Source organism: Rhodnius prolixus, unplaced genomic scaffold, assembly GCF_049639745.1.
Source record: "Rhodnius prolixus isolate KJV_2025 unplaced genomic scaffold, Rpr scaffold_6, whole genome shotgun sequence".
Lineage (NCBI taxonomy): Eukaryota > Metazoa > Arthropoda > Insecta > Hemiptera > Reduviidae > Rhodnius > Rhodnius prolixus.
In genome coordinates, this window is record NW_027411634.1 from 32017341 (window position 1) to 32033188 (window position 15848).

The 15848-nt window shown below is 30.2% G+C and overlaps 2 long non-coding RNA genes across 7 annotated transcripts; one reads left to right on the forward strand and one right to left on the reverse strand.

The window, feature by feature from the left end:
- The first annotated feature begins 6394 nt into the window (after positions 1-6394).
- On the forward strand, positions 6395-13656 carry LOC141460271 (uncharacterized). 5 transcript variants are annotated; one of them, XR_012461827.1, is made up of 4 exons: positions 6397-7555; positions 7637-7931; positions 9269-9364; positions 10686-13656. It is a non-coding gene; the product is annotated as an uncharacterized lncRNA (long non-coding RNA). The 5 variants fall into 5 exon arrangements; XR_012461829.1 differs by having other exon boundaries at positions 7702-7931; XR_012461830.1 differs by having other exon boundaries at positions 6401-7555; positions 7822-7931.
- Positions 8725-15836, reverse strand: LOC141460270 (uncharacterized). Of its 2 annotated transcripts, XR_012461825.1 has the most exons (5): positions 15385-15836; positions 15004-15249; positions 13824-13919; positions 11836-13397; positions 8725-10804 (listed from the first exon to the last, which is right to left on the reverse strand). It is a non-coding gene; the product is annotated as an uncharacterized lncRNA (long non-coding RNA). The 2 variants fall into 2 exon arrangements; XR_012461824.1 differs by having other exon boundaries at positions 15004-15836.
- Between the last annotated feature and the right edge of the window lie 12 nt (positions 15837-15848).

The following is a 15848-nucleotide window of genomic DNA, read 5'->3' on the forward strand; positions in this document are numbered from 1 at the left end:
TTAACTTCTTTTAAGCATTTTCGGCAAATGCTAAAAACTCTGTAATCAATCAGAGACTGCTATAGCTGCTGCTTGTGGAGCAATCTGTACTTATGACAGAAATCATGGGGTACTACTTTTCCAATCATCAGTGAATCCACCTCCCTAATCTTAAATCTTTAGGATAATAGTAATGGCTCTTCGGTTCGCATTGATCTTACCATTCGTAATGACCTCCATATCCTTTTTATCCATTCATTATCTAGCGAAATCCTGTTTTCCCAATTTTACGGTTTCATATTATTTAATAATACTTAACATGTATAATAATATTAAAGAATTACTTCATATTATATTTTAGTAAAAATAGTATATTTAAAGAAAATTTTATAAATTCGTAAGTTGTGACGAGAGAAATTCGTGAATGCTCCCATCAGAATTCGTTGGTGTATACTTGTTAGTGCATCACTAAACTAAATTTATTTCTGGTTGTTAAATGGTAATCTGGAGCATCTTTATTATTTCGTTGTAAATGCTGTTTTGTTTCAGTAATCCGTTTGCAGTTATTCTAGACTTCAATAAGAGCAATGCTTCAAGAGCAGAAAAATGGTTCAATCTGATGATTTACGAATATACTTGAAGACTCACAACACAGTAAACTTTGGGAATTCTTCCTTGCTTACTTTAATTAAAGCTGGTTTCGATTGAATATTGGACACATTTAAAAAATAAATAAATGTAAAACGCTATATTGAATCATCTAAAAGATATGTGGAGACGCTTTGTTCTAGAAAGGATTGTGAAGCCTTCCTGTGGTAATGGTAAGACAAAATTAATAGTAAAACTTGAATTTTCGGTATCGAGCTGAGTGAAGTTTTTAGTAAGCAGTAAGTGATATTGTCATCCGATAAAACTTTGACAGAAGGGCATTTAAGTACGAAGTCACCTTTGAGCCAATCTATGTATTCAATGTACCTTCAATGTATTTTCATATTAGCATAAAGTAATTGCAGAAGATTGAAGTCTTACTGTTGATTGATGGATTCAATAGATTAGCTTGGCTGAGGAACAACGTTAGATTTGTTGTCAACCTTTTACTCCACATCTTCAACGTCTTATAAAAATAGTAAGTTTTTATTGATTTACTTATGGAAATTTTAGTTACGTTAGTTGTAAATAGTGAAATATCAATACATCTTATAGAGATTTATTTAGAATTTTCCTCGCTTTTTATACCAATATTATTGTCCCATAGTCATTAAAATAGTTTCATAAGATTGGTTGGTTCAATTATACGAGTACACAGCTTGTGAATAGAGTGGAATTTATAAATATATTATTTTGGTTTTTGCTCTATTTAAGTCTTTAAAAAGAATAAATCAGAAATTGAAATCCTAATATTTAAATTAAAGAAATTGAGCAACCTTATTTGAAATTCTATAAATTCTGTTCAAAATTAGGAATGTGGAAAAAATAGACGTATTAACATGCCAATGCTATCTAGCGGCAATAGCTTCAACTAGAAAGATGTAATAACATAGAAACTAGTTTCAGTGATTACCGCTAGGTAGCATGAACATGTACTTTGACATGATATAAGAGGCTACATCATGTAGCAAGAGTAGTAATTTGCTTTATTTGTTAAATGTTCTTCACCCACGTAGATACATTTTGGGTGCGTTCCACTTGGCGACCACAACGACCACGACCACGACCGCGATTTTGGCCGTTCCACTTGCTTGTGAGCGTTGCGATCGAAAACCCAAGTGGAACGGACTGTGGGCGTTTTAACCGTTCATGTAAACATTGCATATGGCGGCCTCGAAAATAAGTTAGAAGCTTGAAGAGGTTATTTTTTAATTTAAACCCCATTTATAAGCAGTTATAATAAACTTTATTAATTATTGGTAGTTGACTTATATTAAAAGAATATATATAATTCAGTTTTTTATATTACATTTTAGTGGAGTATTTATAAAATTTACGTTTAAATAAAATTAAAATGTCTTTTGTGGCAACAGTTGGATATTTATTAATAATGCTTTAGAAAGTTCCGATTAGAGTGGAATGTAATTTTACAAAATCGCAATGATAAGCTTAGGCCACGTATTATTAGCTATCAGTGTAATTGATCTTTATTCAAATGAAGAATTTAAAAGTTATTTCAGGTAAATGATTTTGTGTTATTCAGTGATTTAGTGTGTAAAGGGATAAGTAATTATTTATTTATTTATTTTTTGGAGACTTTCGAGAAACACATTCTATTATTTACATGAAATAATACTTTCATTTACATGAGATAATTTTTTCGGTCGCCATATTTTGTTTTAAAAATTGCGCCAACTCTGAACGCCCACTTCGACCCAGCTCTATAGATGGGGCGTTGTGGTCGTTTTGTGGGCGAAAATAATGACGTCATTAGTGACGTTTTCGCCACGACCACAACGACCGCGGTCGCCAAGTGGAACGCCTGAAAGTATGTTTTGGTCGTTGTGGTCGCCAAGTGGAACGCACCCTTTATATCGTCGGTATTTTAAAAAGAAGTTTTCCTCTAAAAAAATTACGATGTTTGAAATTCACTGTTTACCTCATACTTTGATGTTTTTTTTATTAATGATTGATTGAATGCATGTTTTAAGGTGATGCTGCTGTAACTAAGTCAGTGAGAACTTTACATACCTTAGAAAATTAATTGTATTATCTAGTTGCATTAAGGACTTCTTGCAGGTAAGCAGCATTTTTTTGTGTATACTTTTATTTTTAATTACGAGTGAAAATTGACATGTTTACAAGACAGTTGATAGTAGATGTATTTTAAGTGTACTCATGTAATTTTAAAAAGTTGATTTTAGTCTTCATTATTTTGTTTCATAAAAATGTTTCAACGGTCATAAGTAGTAGATTTAATTCGTAACATGTTAATAATTTTTGGTCGTCTTCATTACTGTAAAAATAATGTAATTTTTATTTTTGTTCTCAGCGTTCTTTCGACATTCTAATGGTAATTCTGAACTAGTTCAATTCAAACAAATGGCTGGGTTGATGACATTTTATCCAGTGCAACACATTTTAACTCCCACAGCCAACAGTAAGTACATGTTTTCTGCTTACAGCATGTTGCTTTTCATTTAAGATTCTACGCCGTATTATCTAACGATAAATAATAAAGAATACAGTAATAGATTAGATATTCAGTAAGTGCAATGATTTACCTAAATTCAAACTATCCTGAAGGTACATGAACTTACATTTAGGTTTTTTTTAAAAAAAGTGCATATGCTTACACTTTTAATGATTCTCTATCATCTTAGGGCTTTTTAGTGACCAAATTGGTTTACTGAAGTGAATAATTAAGTCATAAACATTAGTGTTGTACTGATTGTACATTGAAAATATTTAATTATATAATTTGATTCGTATTTTTACTTCTTCAAAACTGAACTTTTTGCATCAATTAAGTCAAGTAACTCAAATAGGCGGATGGGACGTGTTTATAACCCATTTTGAAGGATCCTTCTATACTTCCAGCAAGTAAGACTCTATTAATGAGGTAATTCACATCCATTCTATTTTGATAATAAACTAAACTAGATTCTCTAACTGTGGAACAGTACTTCAAGTATTCTTATCTATTATTTACTACGTTCAGAGTAATACTGCATAAACTAAAACTTTTTTCATATTAATTTTTATCTTTGTAGCTGAAAAAAAGTTTTAATTTTTTTGAAAGAAGGTTCTAATTTGATAGAAATTCTGTTACATTTGCCAGTCACAGAACTATTTCTATTCTGTATAAAAAAAAATTAGAATATTAATAGCATGTTTGTTGTTGTATTGTTCAATCAGAGTAATCTTTTTGATAAATAACCAATATCTTTTATGAAAACATACATATTTCATTTTCTTTGAAAGAAAGGATAGGATCTTTAAAAAAGGATTTAAACTTTCATATTAATGCTTTAGTATTACAGTCACATTTATTTAATTTTTGTGAATACATAATCATTATTATAATTTTTTTTTATTTTTCTAGGTTCTTAATTTTAAAGTTAAACCCAGTAAAAACTAATTATTTTATGTACATAAATATTGTTGATTGTACATAATGTTGATTTTCAGATTAAATACCACTGGTACTGAAGTACTGCCTGCAAAATTGTTCATCAATAGAAGCCCAAGTGAAATAGACGTAAATCATCTATCCTAGGAAATTTTTGTGAAGAATCAATTAATAAAACAAGTATTAGGTACTATATGTAATATGCCCGTTAATTTCACAATGTAATGTTAGAATTTTTACTTCAAATTATATGTTCATTGTTTTTTATAAAACGTTTAATTTTTTTGCTGTGTTAAAAAAAAATTATAAATTTAAAAAAATCATCCTATTTATTCTCCTTTCTAACTCAAAAAAAATATGAAAAAGTTCAAAAAACTTCGGTAGCGAACCGACAACAGAATGAAAGAAATATTTGCACTAATTTCCAAAAATAAAAATAATCTGTTAAAGATGTTTTATTAACATGTTTGTACAGATTTATCGTTGAAATACATTTAATTAAAAAATAAAATAAAAAGGAAAACCTGAAAAAGGTTAGAAATGGCTGCGAAGGAATAAAAAAGAAAACCTTGGTAAACAGTCGTCTTAATTTCATTGTAAAGCTGCTCTTTCTGCGTTTGATAGTTTATATTGAAGGCAATCCTAGATTGTGTATGTTGGGTCGTTCTGTTTAAAAATCAAGAAGTGTAAACCATTTAAAAAAAATAAAAAAGAATTAGTTTGAAAAATGGTCACAAGGTAGCAGCACTTACTGGACATGTAAACCATATAAACACATTTTAGTTTACATATTTGCCACCAGGTAGCACTAAAACACTATAACAACTGTCAAGATTTCTCTTCAGTACGACTTGAGTGTTTGAGGGGAGAAGATCGCTCTGTCGCTCGTCAACTGATGACACATGTCTGTCTAGTCTAAAATAAGGAATGTTCTTCTATAAAAATTATAAAATAAACTATTCCAAACATCAAATAAGAAATACAGATTTCTTTCTAGTCAAAAATAAGAATTATTCCAAAACATAATCAAATATGAAATACGAATGTCTGCCTGGTTAATATAATTAAAATAAACTATTCTAAAACATCAAATAAGAAATACTAGATGTCAATATGTCAAATATGAAATACGGACATATGCCTGGCGTATATAATCGCCCCACCCTCCCTCACCGGCAAAAATCACTTACCTATATAGTCTGGTAGTAATATTGCAAACTCGACAAGCAAAAAACATTTAATGCATTTTTCCCAGCATAAAACCATTTATTTTAGCTTACTTCCGCTATCAATAACTGACACATACTTAATGCCATCTAACTGTAATATTTTCTATTTAAAAAAAATCTTAAGCTACATAATAATTAATAAAAACAATGGTGTTATTAACAAATGAACCTGCAGTTTGTACGATCACTCCTAGGTAGCAGAACAATCACTATTTTAACCATTAGATTTCTCTTCCTAGAATTTGGAGGCTTTTTTTAACTACATTTCTTTGTTTCTTTTTTCGTATTTTTTTCATTATATTTAATTTCTTATTATTTAAGAGATTAAAAGGAAAAATAAATACAATATTATTAACTATTTTTTTATGATTTAAAAAAAATTTATAAATCAACAGTCTCCTGGGGACAATTTCTCCTAAATCCAATGGTTTTTCTTTCTTGTTTCTCAAAATTGATCGACCTAGCTTACACAATCTAGCCTTGGTTTTAATATTAACTGTAAAATACGGAAACACAAGTATTCTAGTGAAATTACGAGAAATGTTCCACCTTCACCTATTGTGAAGTAAAAACTTCTTGTTTTTCAAAATATTGTAGATCGGAACAACATGCACATTCTAGCATTTGCCTTAATATTTACTAATAAACGATAGCTGCAGGTTTTTCTTCCTTTTTCCCTGCATTCCAATCCTCCTCACCTAACTTTTCTCTTACTTCACTTAGTTAAGAAGGTTGAAATGTTTTTATACATTTTTTACTTCTTTATTTATTTTATGTATTGTATATAATTATTATAATAAATATTTATTCTTATTCTTACTAATAAACGCAGGAGCAGCATCAGTCCTGTACAGTTTGAAGAAAAAAATCTACTTTTTCCAATGGTTTTTACTTCTATTTTTTGTATAATAGACCGACCTTATATTTACAATCTAGCTTTCCCTTAATATTAACTATAAAATACTGATACAGCAGTATTCGAGTGAAATTTGGAGTAAGGTTCACGTTCTCTAATCTTTTTTTTCTTCTGGTTTTTGAAAATATATCTACCCAAAAAGTACCATCTAGCATTGGCCTTAATATTAACCATCAAATACTGATACAGCAGTCTTCCAGTGAATGAAGAAATAATTTCTCCTATTTTCAATGGTTTTTATTTCTTGTGTTTAAAAATAGATCGACCTAATTAGTAGAATCTAGCATTGGTTATAGTCCTCCTCTTAACTGGCGCTTGCGCGAATCTTGGCCTCTTCTATCAAAGTTAGCAAGTTGTCTCGGTCCAATGCCGCCAACAAACAGTTTCGGACACCAAGGAGAGTGCTTACATCCTTAGAAACAACATCGCGACCTCGGTCTGCCCACTCGTCGCGTGCCATATATATTTTCTTTATCTTGTTTGTTATTTCTTCAGGATTCATTCTGCGTTGGCTTTAGTGTTAACTATTAAACCCAGGAGCAGCATCATTCCTTTAAAGTTAGATGAAAAGCTCCTCTTTTTCCAATGGTTGTTCTTTTATGTTTCTCGAAATAGATTGACCTAGTAAATCCAGTGTAAATAGGAGAAAAATTAAAGGTATTCCTCATTTCGCATTTTTCAAATGACTTGTCTAACACATTCATCCATATTTTATTTAACAATAATTATTTCGCAGTGAAAATGCCATATTTTGAATTTCGATCCCCCTCCCCACAAAAAATACATTTCCAACTTCTCAGTTCTAAAATATTACTTGCCCAGAATTAAACCCAAAAAAATCCTCTTAACATGTACTAGATTCCAATTATTTTAATTCATAATTTTTACACATGTTTGACAATTCATTAATATTTTGGATAACAGCACGTAACCTCCCTTACTCAGTCTGCTCAGACTGTAAGTGTAGTGTGGCACGAAAGAGTAAGTGATGTCGAAATCCCTGCACTAATATGGTTATTCTACCTCTGAGATGGTTGAAAAACTGAAACCGATAAGAGATATAAAATACATCGTATTTCGGACAAAATTACAAATATTACGCACTGTGGACGTAACCTCATTTTCATAAAACTAATAAATTCTTAACCCTTCACAAAGACCTGTAAAAGTAAAGTTCGAGAAGTGTAAGTTGTAAGTGAAGTAACGAAAACCACAAGACCCGGGAGATGAGTACGATAAGCTAGAACGAGTTAGTCCTGAACATGACATTGACTACTTGTCTTACATTAACAGTTAAACTCAGGAGTCATTAAACCAACAGATATAGATTTAATAAAAAGGAACCTTTTATAATGATATTAAGTAACCAAGGTACGTATTTCATACAATTGTTTATGTATTTTGGGAGAATCGTTTCATGTTTTTGTTATTTCTGTACTTCGTATAATATAGCCAGTGTAAGAAAAAATAACAAGATGACAGTATTAATATATCATAAATTTTATGGCTTGAAAAAGGTGTGAAATATATCGAATCTTTGGTATCTATCCATGATGGTGATTTCGGCTATTCAGACGAAAAATTTAATGGCTTCGTAGATAGGACTGATATGAAGTTACTAGCTCTGTATTTCGCAGATAATGGCTTTTGACAATTTTGTAACAAGAATGAAGAGGGTAGTAGTGCCTAGTGGGAGTAGAATGAGAAGTACTTGCTGGAGAAGTGTGTGAACAAGGTATTTTGTAAGGTAAGGTATTTTACATTCTTATCTTTGTCACTTCGCCCTTTAACTATTCACTTTTACTTTAATATCCACCAAGCACTCAATTTAATTACTTTCTCTTGCTTATAATAATTACAAGGTGTTACGATCAAGTAGAATGTTATTCAGTTTTCAACGGATTTCTAAAAAATTTTAGATAAATTTTTTTACGAGTCGTCAGTCAAGTTTCGTGTGTGATGAAAATCAATAATGGGAAATTCAAATTTATATATTTAGTTTAATTGCTCCTTTTTGAGATCTAACTACAAATTTGCTGAATCTGATTTTTCGTATTTTCTATTGAACCGCATTTACGATTTCCTGTAAACAACGTACATACATTATATTATTATGAGCTAGAGCATGTATTGAAACATTTCTCTCGAAAAATAGATAAAAACTAAAAACTCTCTGCAATAAATAAACGACTACTATAGCAGCTGGTATGGAGCAATCTGTACTTTGACAGAAATCATGGGGTACTTACTACCTTTCCAATTGTCAACAATGAATTCAGTCTCCCCAATCAAAAATATTTAGAAAAAATAGTAAATGCTCTTCGATTCCATTGATTTTAGCATTCATAATGACCTCAGAATCTTTTATCCTCCATCTAGCAAAATCCTTTCTTTGCAAATTATTGTTATGGGCATATCATTGTTTTAGTTTAATTACAGTCCCATTTATTTAATTTTAAGAATAATATTTCATCAGTAGTTATAGATATTAAATGTGTTTCTTTACTTTTATGAATTATATGAAATAATTTTCAACAAAATTGAACTAAAAAATTTGTTTATTTATGGTTGACAAACTTAATTGGTTGATTCGAGAAGTGTTAGTCCTATATCGAAGTGAAGTAACGAAAAGCACAAGTTATATAAGACGAGGAAGATGAGTACGATAAGCTTAATTCGCTTGTAGAACGTTGCTTGTAATTACGCCTAATTCATGTTAAAATAATTTGTTCTTTTACAATGCTACGAATACGTTCTAAAGATTCATCTGTTTAAAAGATTTAAACTAAAATTTCAGCATTTTTTACAGATTCATAACCAAAGTTGTTAGAATATTCACACTAAATTGATGTTTTACGTCTTTTTCACTTGGGCTTACACTGATGAACAGTTTTGCAGGCAGTACTCTGGAATCCCCAGTATTTAATTCTGAAAATTCATATTTATTTCTTAAGTTTTTGAATGATACAAATTTATCTTAAACAAATGGTTGCGTTTTAATTTTGTTTTAACTTTGAATAGAATGCTTTTTTAATGTAAGCTTAACTCTATAAACTGTTTATTTCATTGAATAATGATTTTCAGATAGAAAGCAGCCAATACTGTGAGCCAATAACTGCAAAACCATCTATTAACTGAAGTTGAAATGAAAAAGACGTTGAGAAAACATTGATCAAATGAGTAAGTACAAACAACTTTTGTTATGAATCAATTACTTAAATAATGTATTATTTAAGGTGTAGGTAAATTGCATGTTTATATCGCAATCATATTTATTAAATGATTTTTTGACTTAAAGTGAAAATAAAAAGTATTATTCAGTAGGAGAATAAATAAAAACTTTAAATTTAAGAAAAAAAAATTATTTATTTGTAAACTTGTTTTGTTTTTACATAGACTTCATATTTTACATTCTACTATACGAAAGATATACATATATATCAATAAAATACAAAAAGAATTGCTAAAAAACGTTTAAAAATAACAGAGAAACTTAAAATAATAAAGTAAGATGAAAAAAAGAATTAAAAAATAGTTCCAAAAAAATCCGTCAGGGGCGTTACTTATCATACAGGTGTAAAAGTAGTTCTAGAAATAGCCACTATGTAACAGTGCTGTAACCTTCCTCTATATATACGTAAACAGCACAAATTCTCGTCAGTACGACTTGAATAGTCCATAGGGGCAGATCGTTCGTCGCTCCTAACAATGTTGTTTAGTCTAGTCTAACATTCATCACGTCTCTTCCAAAGAATCATGATGTTGGGTAAGGGAGTGTTATCTCTTCGACAATCGGAGAACAACTATTTTCTAGGTTCGAGAGTTTACTGGAGTTACAGTAAAATAAGAAGTAACCAATCGCGTTTAATAGTAAGGGCAAAATTGGTTGAAAAACAAGTAAGTTCTTAATCTTACATAAAATTGCATGTGCATGGCTGGAACACCTCTAAGTTCCATTAAATGTGTTTCTTTACCTTTATGAATTAAATGAAAGAATTTTGAACAAAATTGAACTTAAAAAATCATTTATTTTGGTTGACAAACTTAATAAACTAATGATTTAAATTTATGGCAGATTGTAACTTGACTTAAACAAGTTTAGTATAACAGTTAAATTGCAACGTAGTAGTAGTCCATGTTAAAATAATTTAATGTTTTAGAATGCTAAAAAAACGTTCTAATGGATTGATCCGTTTAAAAGGTTGAAACTAAAATTTCAGCATTCATATTTTATTTATTTCTTTAGTTTTTGAAAGATACAAATTTTATTCTAAAGGATAAGTGTGTTTTTTGGAAATTTATTTCATTATCATTGAAAGAAAAGATTTAGGTTTTTTTTAAAAAAAAAGTCAATTCTTTAGGTTAATTACAGTCTTCTTTATTTAACTTATATAATATACATCAACTTGTTACAGATGTTTTTCTCTAGTTGCTTAATGCTAGGTAAAACTCAGTACACATTTTAATTATTTTAATTACAATAAATAATGTTAATTTTCAGAATTAAATACTGGGGATTCCAGAGTACTGCCTGCAAAACTGTTCATCAGTGTAAGCCCAAGTGAAAAAGACGTAAAACATCAATTTAGTGTGAATATTCTAACAACTTTGGTTATGAATCTGTAAAAAAAAGGTATGTAATTATTATACGTAATATGCATGATTTTATCACATTTAAAAATTGCATGTTTAAAAAAAATAAAGTCTTTTTGAATAAAAAAAAATCTTAAAAAATTATTTTATTCATTTTTCCATTTAATCTGTTAATTAATATGAAAAAGTAAAAATAAAACGAAAAAAAGTAATAATACTTGAATAATATTTCATAAATGATGAAGAAAAGACGAAAAAATAAAAAGGATAACCTAAAAGGAAGGTTACAGAGTCTAGAGAGTGGTAGGAGTAAAAAAGGAAACCTAGAGGGAAGGTTAAACAATGGCCGACAGTGTCGTGAGAGTGTGAGAGCAACAAACAAACAGTCAGTCAGCCAGCTGGGCGATCTAGGAGGCTACCGATCAGGTGAGTTTATTGGCCGCCATCTTGCTCTGGGAGGCTATATAACTAAGTTCGCTGGGAGGGCGGGGTAGGGTGGGGAGAACCGTCGAAGCGACAACATCTCCCGACATCATGATTCTTTGAGAAAGAGGTGATGGATGTTAGACTAGACTAGATAAGAGATATGTTTGGAGCGACGAGCGACCTACCCCCCTGCATTACTCAAGTCGTACTGACGAAAATTTGTGCTGTTCCCGTATATATAGAGGTTACAGCACTGCTACCTGGTGGCAATTTCTGGAACTATTTTCACACCTGTCTGATAAGTGGCGCCCTCTGACGGATTTTTTTGGAACTAATTTTTTTACCTTAATTTCTTTACTTTTTCAAGTTTCTCTGTTGGTTTTAAACGTTTTTTTGCTAATCTTTTTGTAATTTATTGATTTATATGTATATCTTTCGTATAATAGAATGTAAAATATGAAAACTATGCAAATAAATAATTTTTTTTTTCAAATTAAAGGATTTTATTTATTCTCCTACTAAATAGCACTTATCATTTTCATTTTAAGTCTAAAAGTCATTTAATAAATAAAGTTGTACTACTAGCATGCAATTTTTTTAATTGATTCGGAAGAAAAGTTGATTGTACTTACTCATTTGATCGATGTTTCCTCAAAGTCTTTTTCATATAAGAGAGGAATATGTAAGGGTGGGGAGAACCTTTGTCGGGAACACATCGCTCTTCCCTCTACTAATCTATAATATACAAGAAGGTTACAGCACTGTTACCTGGCGGCAAATATTTGAACTACTTAACTTGCATGCTTTGTCGCGTCCTCTAATGGATTTTTTTGGCAATATTTTCCCATTTTTAGATTTATATTTCTTTTCTATTATATTTCTTTGTGATTTGATCATTTTCTTAAATTTTCTACCACTTTTTTTACATGCTAGACTTTTGTAATATATTTTCAAATATGTAAGGAAATAAATAAATAGAGTTACTAAAGTTAAAGGTTTTTCTTTATTCTGGCACAATCATCTCTTTCGTATTGATGAAAATTTCTGCAAGCAAATGAACAAGCAATCCTGAGGTAATGTTATAACATTTTATTGTTGATACTAAACCTTTTTTGAAGCAAACTTGGAAGATATATTTATCACATCGAAGTTGAAATGTTGTAAAGGAGATTTAATCTGAGTAAGCTTCATAATCAAACTCATAATTAATATTACGTTGCAGGTTGGTATTACATAATGAAAAGCCAGGGCAAAAGTAACTTAGCACACTTCCCTTGAGCATATATAAGACAAACCGAACATATATCTTTTATATATAATTTTAATGGCATAATCTGATAATTTATCAAATACCTATGGGGAGAAAATTGTTTTAAACATCTTAATATTTCTGTGAAATAATAAATAATTAAATTTGAAGACTGCAGAGGAAGGGGAGCAAAATGAAGAGTAAAAAGTAGGAGCTAAAAGGGATTTATCGCGTAGACATATTAAGTACAGAAAACCAGTGAACTTGCGAGATGTTCCTGCCATGCACATGCAATTTTATGTAATATTAAGAACTTACTTGTTTTTCAACCAATTTTTCACTTAGTTTCCTTATTTTTGTAGAATATTAGCTTCATTATTCTTTCTCAGGTAGTGTCTGGAAGTATAACTGCGTACTATTTAACCCGACGTTGGTTACTACTTATTTTACTCTGACTCCAGTTTACCTCTCTAACCTAGAGAATAGTTGCTCTCCGATTGTCGAAGCGATAACATCTGCCTAACCATTACCCAACATCATGATTCTTTGGAAGAGACGTGATGAGTGTTAGACTGGACTAGATAACATTGATAGGAGCGACGAGTTATCGATCCCTCTGCATTATCCAAGTCGTACTGACGATTATTTTTTTTGCAGGCGTATATATATATAGAGAGAGAGAGAGAGGAAGGCTATTCATGGAACTATTTTTTCACCTGCCTGATAAGTGGCGCCTTCTGACGGATTTTTTTGGAATTCTTCTTAACTGGCGCTACAACTCGCTTGCGCTAATCTTGGCCTCCTCTATCAAAGTTTACCAGTTGTCCCGGTCCAATGCTGCCATAATCCAGTTTCGGACACCAAGGAGAGTTCTAGCATCCTTCGAAACACCATCACTCCATAGCGACCTCGGTCTGCCCACTCATCGCGTGCTATTTTTTGGAACTAATTTTTTTTACTTTAATTTTATTTCTATTTTAAGTTTCTTTGTTATGTTTAAACGTTTTTTAATTATTAAAAATTTCATTATTATTATTATTATTCCATATAATTCATAAAAGTAAAGAAACACATTTAAACGTTTAAGAATTTTTTTGTATTTTATTGATATATATGTATATTTTTTCGTATAATAGAACGTAATATATGAAGTTTATGTAAAAACAAAATAGGTATTCAAATAAATATATTTTTTTTGTCAAATTTAAGGTTTTTGTTTATTCTCCTACTGAATAATACTTTTTATTTTCACTTAAAGTCAAAAAATTATTTAATAAGATTGTGATACAAACATGCAATTTACCTACACCTTAAATACTCGTAATACATTATTTAAGTAATTGATTCATAACAAAAGTTGTTTGTACTTACTCATTTGATCAATGTTTTCTCAACGTCTTTTTCATTTCAACTTCAGTTGATAGATGGTTTTGGAGTTATTGGCTCACAGTATTGGCTGCTTTCTATCTGAAAATCATTATTCAATGAAATAAACAGATTATAGAGTTAAGCTTAAATTAAAAAAGCGTTCTATTCAATGTTAAAACAAAATTAAAACGCCACCATTTGTTTAAGAGAAATTTGTGTCATTCAAAAACTTAAGAAATAAATATGAATGCTGAAATTTTAGTTTAAATCTTTTAAACAAATAAATCTTTAGAACGTATTCGTAGCATTGTAAAAGAACAAATTATTTTAACATGAATTAGGCGTAATTACAAGCAACGTTCTACAAGCGAACTAAAGCTTATCGTACTCATCTTCCTCGTCTTATATAACTTGTGCTTTTCGTTACTTCACTTCGATATAGGACTAACACTTCTCGAGTCAACCAATTAAGTTTGTCAACCATAAATAAACTTAAATTTTTTAGTTCAATTTTGTTGAAAATTATTTCATATAATTCATAAAAGTAAAGAAACACATTTAATATCTATAACTACTGATGATATATTATTCATAAAATTATATAAATGGGACTGTAATTAAACTAAAACAATGATATGACCATAACAATAATTTGCAAAGAAAGGATTTTGCTAGATGGAGGATAAAAGATTCTGAGGTCATTATGAATGCTAAAATCAATGGAATCGAAGAGCATTTACTATTTTTTCTAAATATTTTTGATTGGGGAGACTGAATTCATTGTTGACGATTGGAAAGGTAGTAAGTACCCCATGATTTCTGTCAAAGTACAGATTGCTCCATACCAGCTGCTATAGTAGTCGTTTATTTATTGCAGAGAGTTTTTAGTTTTTATCAATTTTTCGAGAGAAATGTTTCAATACATGCTCTAGCTCATTATAACTAAATATCAAAAATTGAATTTTCCATAATTGATTTTCATCACACACGAAACTTGACTGACGACTCGTAAAAAAATTTATCTAAAATAAATCCGTTGAAAACTGAATAACATTCTACTTGTTCGTAACACCTTGTAATTATTATAAGCAAGAGGAAGTAATTAAATTGTAACGAGTGCTTGGTGGATATTAAAGTAAAAGTGAATAATTAAAGGGCCAAGTGACAAAGATAAGCAAAATACCTTATGAAGCCGATATAAAAGGAAAGGTCACACAGTTGCTCCAGCAAGTACTTCTCATTCTACTTCTGCTTGTAGACACTACTACCCTCTTCATTCTTGTTACGAAATTGTCAAAAGCCATTACCAGCGAAATACAGAGCTAGTAATTTCTTATCAGTCCTAGCTAGCAAGTTTTCATCTGTATTGCCGAGATCACCGTCATGTATAAACACCAAAGTTTCGATATATTTCACACCTTTTTCAAGCCTTAAAAATTATGATATATACATACTGTTATCTTGTTATTTTTTCTTACACTGGCTATATTATACGAAGTACAGCAATAACAAAAACATGAAACGATTATCCCAAAATACATAAACAATTGTTTGTAATACGTACGTATGTTATTTAATATCATTATATAAGGTTCCTTTTTATTAAATCTATATCTGTTGATTTAATGACTCCTCAGTTATACTGTTAATGTAATATAAGTAGTCAATTTCATGTACAGGTCTAACTTGCTCTACAAGCGAATTAAGCTTATCGTACTCATCTTCCTTGACTTGTGGTTTTCGTTATTTCTCTTCGATATAGAACTAATACTTCTCGTACTTTACTTTTACAGGTATTCGTAAAGGCTTAAGAATTCACTAGTCTGATGAGGGTCAGGATACATCCGCAGAACATAATAATATTTGTAATTTTGTCCTTAGTACGATATATTTATACATCTCTTATAGGTTTCGGTTTTTCAACCATCTCAGAGGTAAAATAACCAGATTACTGCAGGGTTTTCGACTTCACTTACACTCATGCTGCACTACACGTACTGACTGAGCTGACTAAGGGAGGTTACGTGG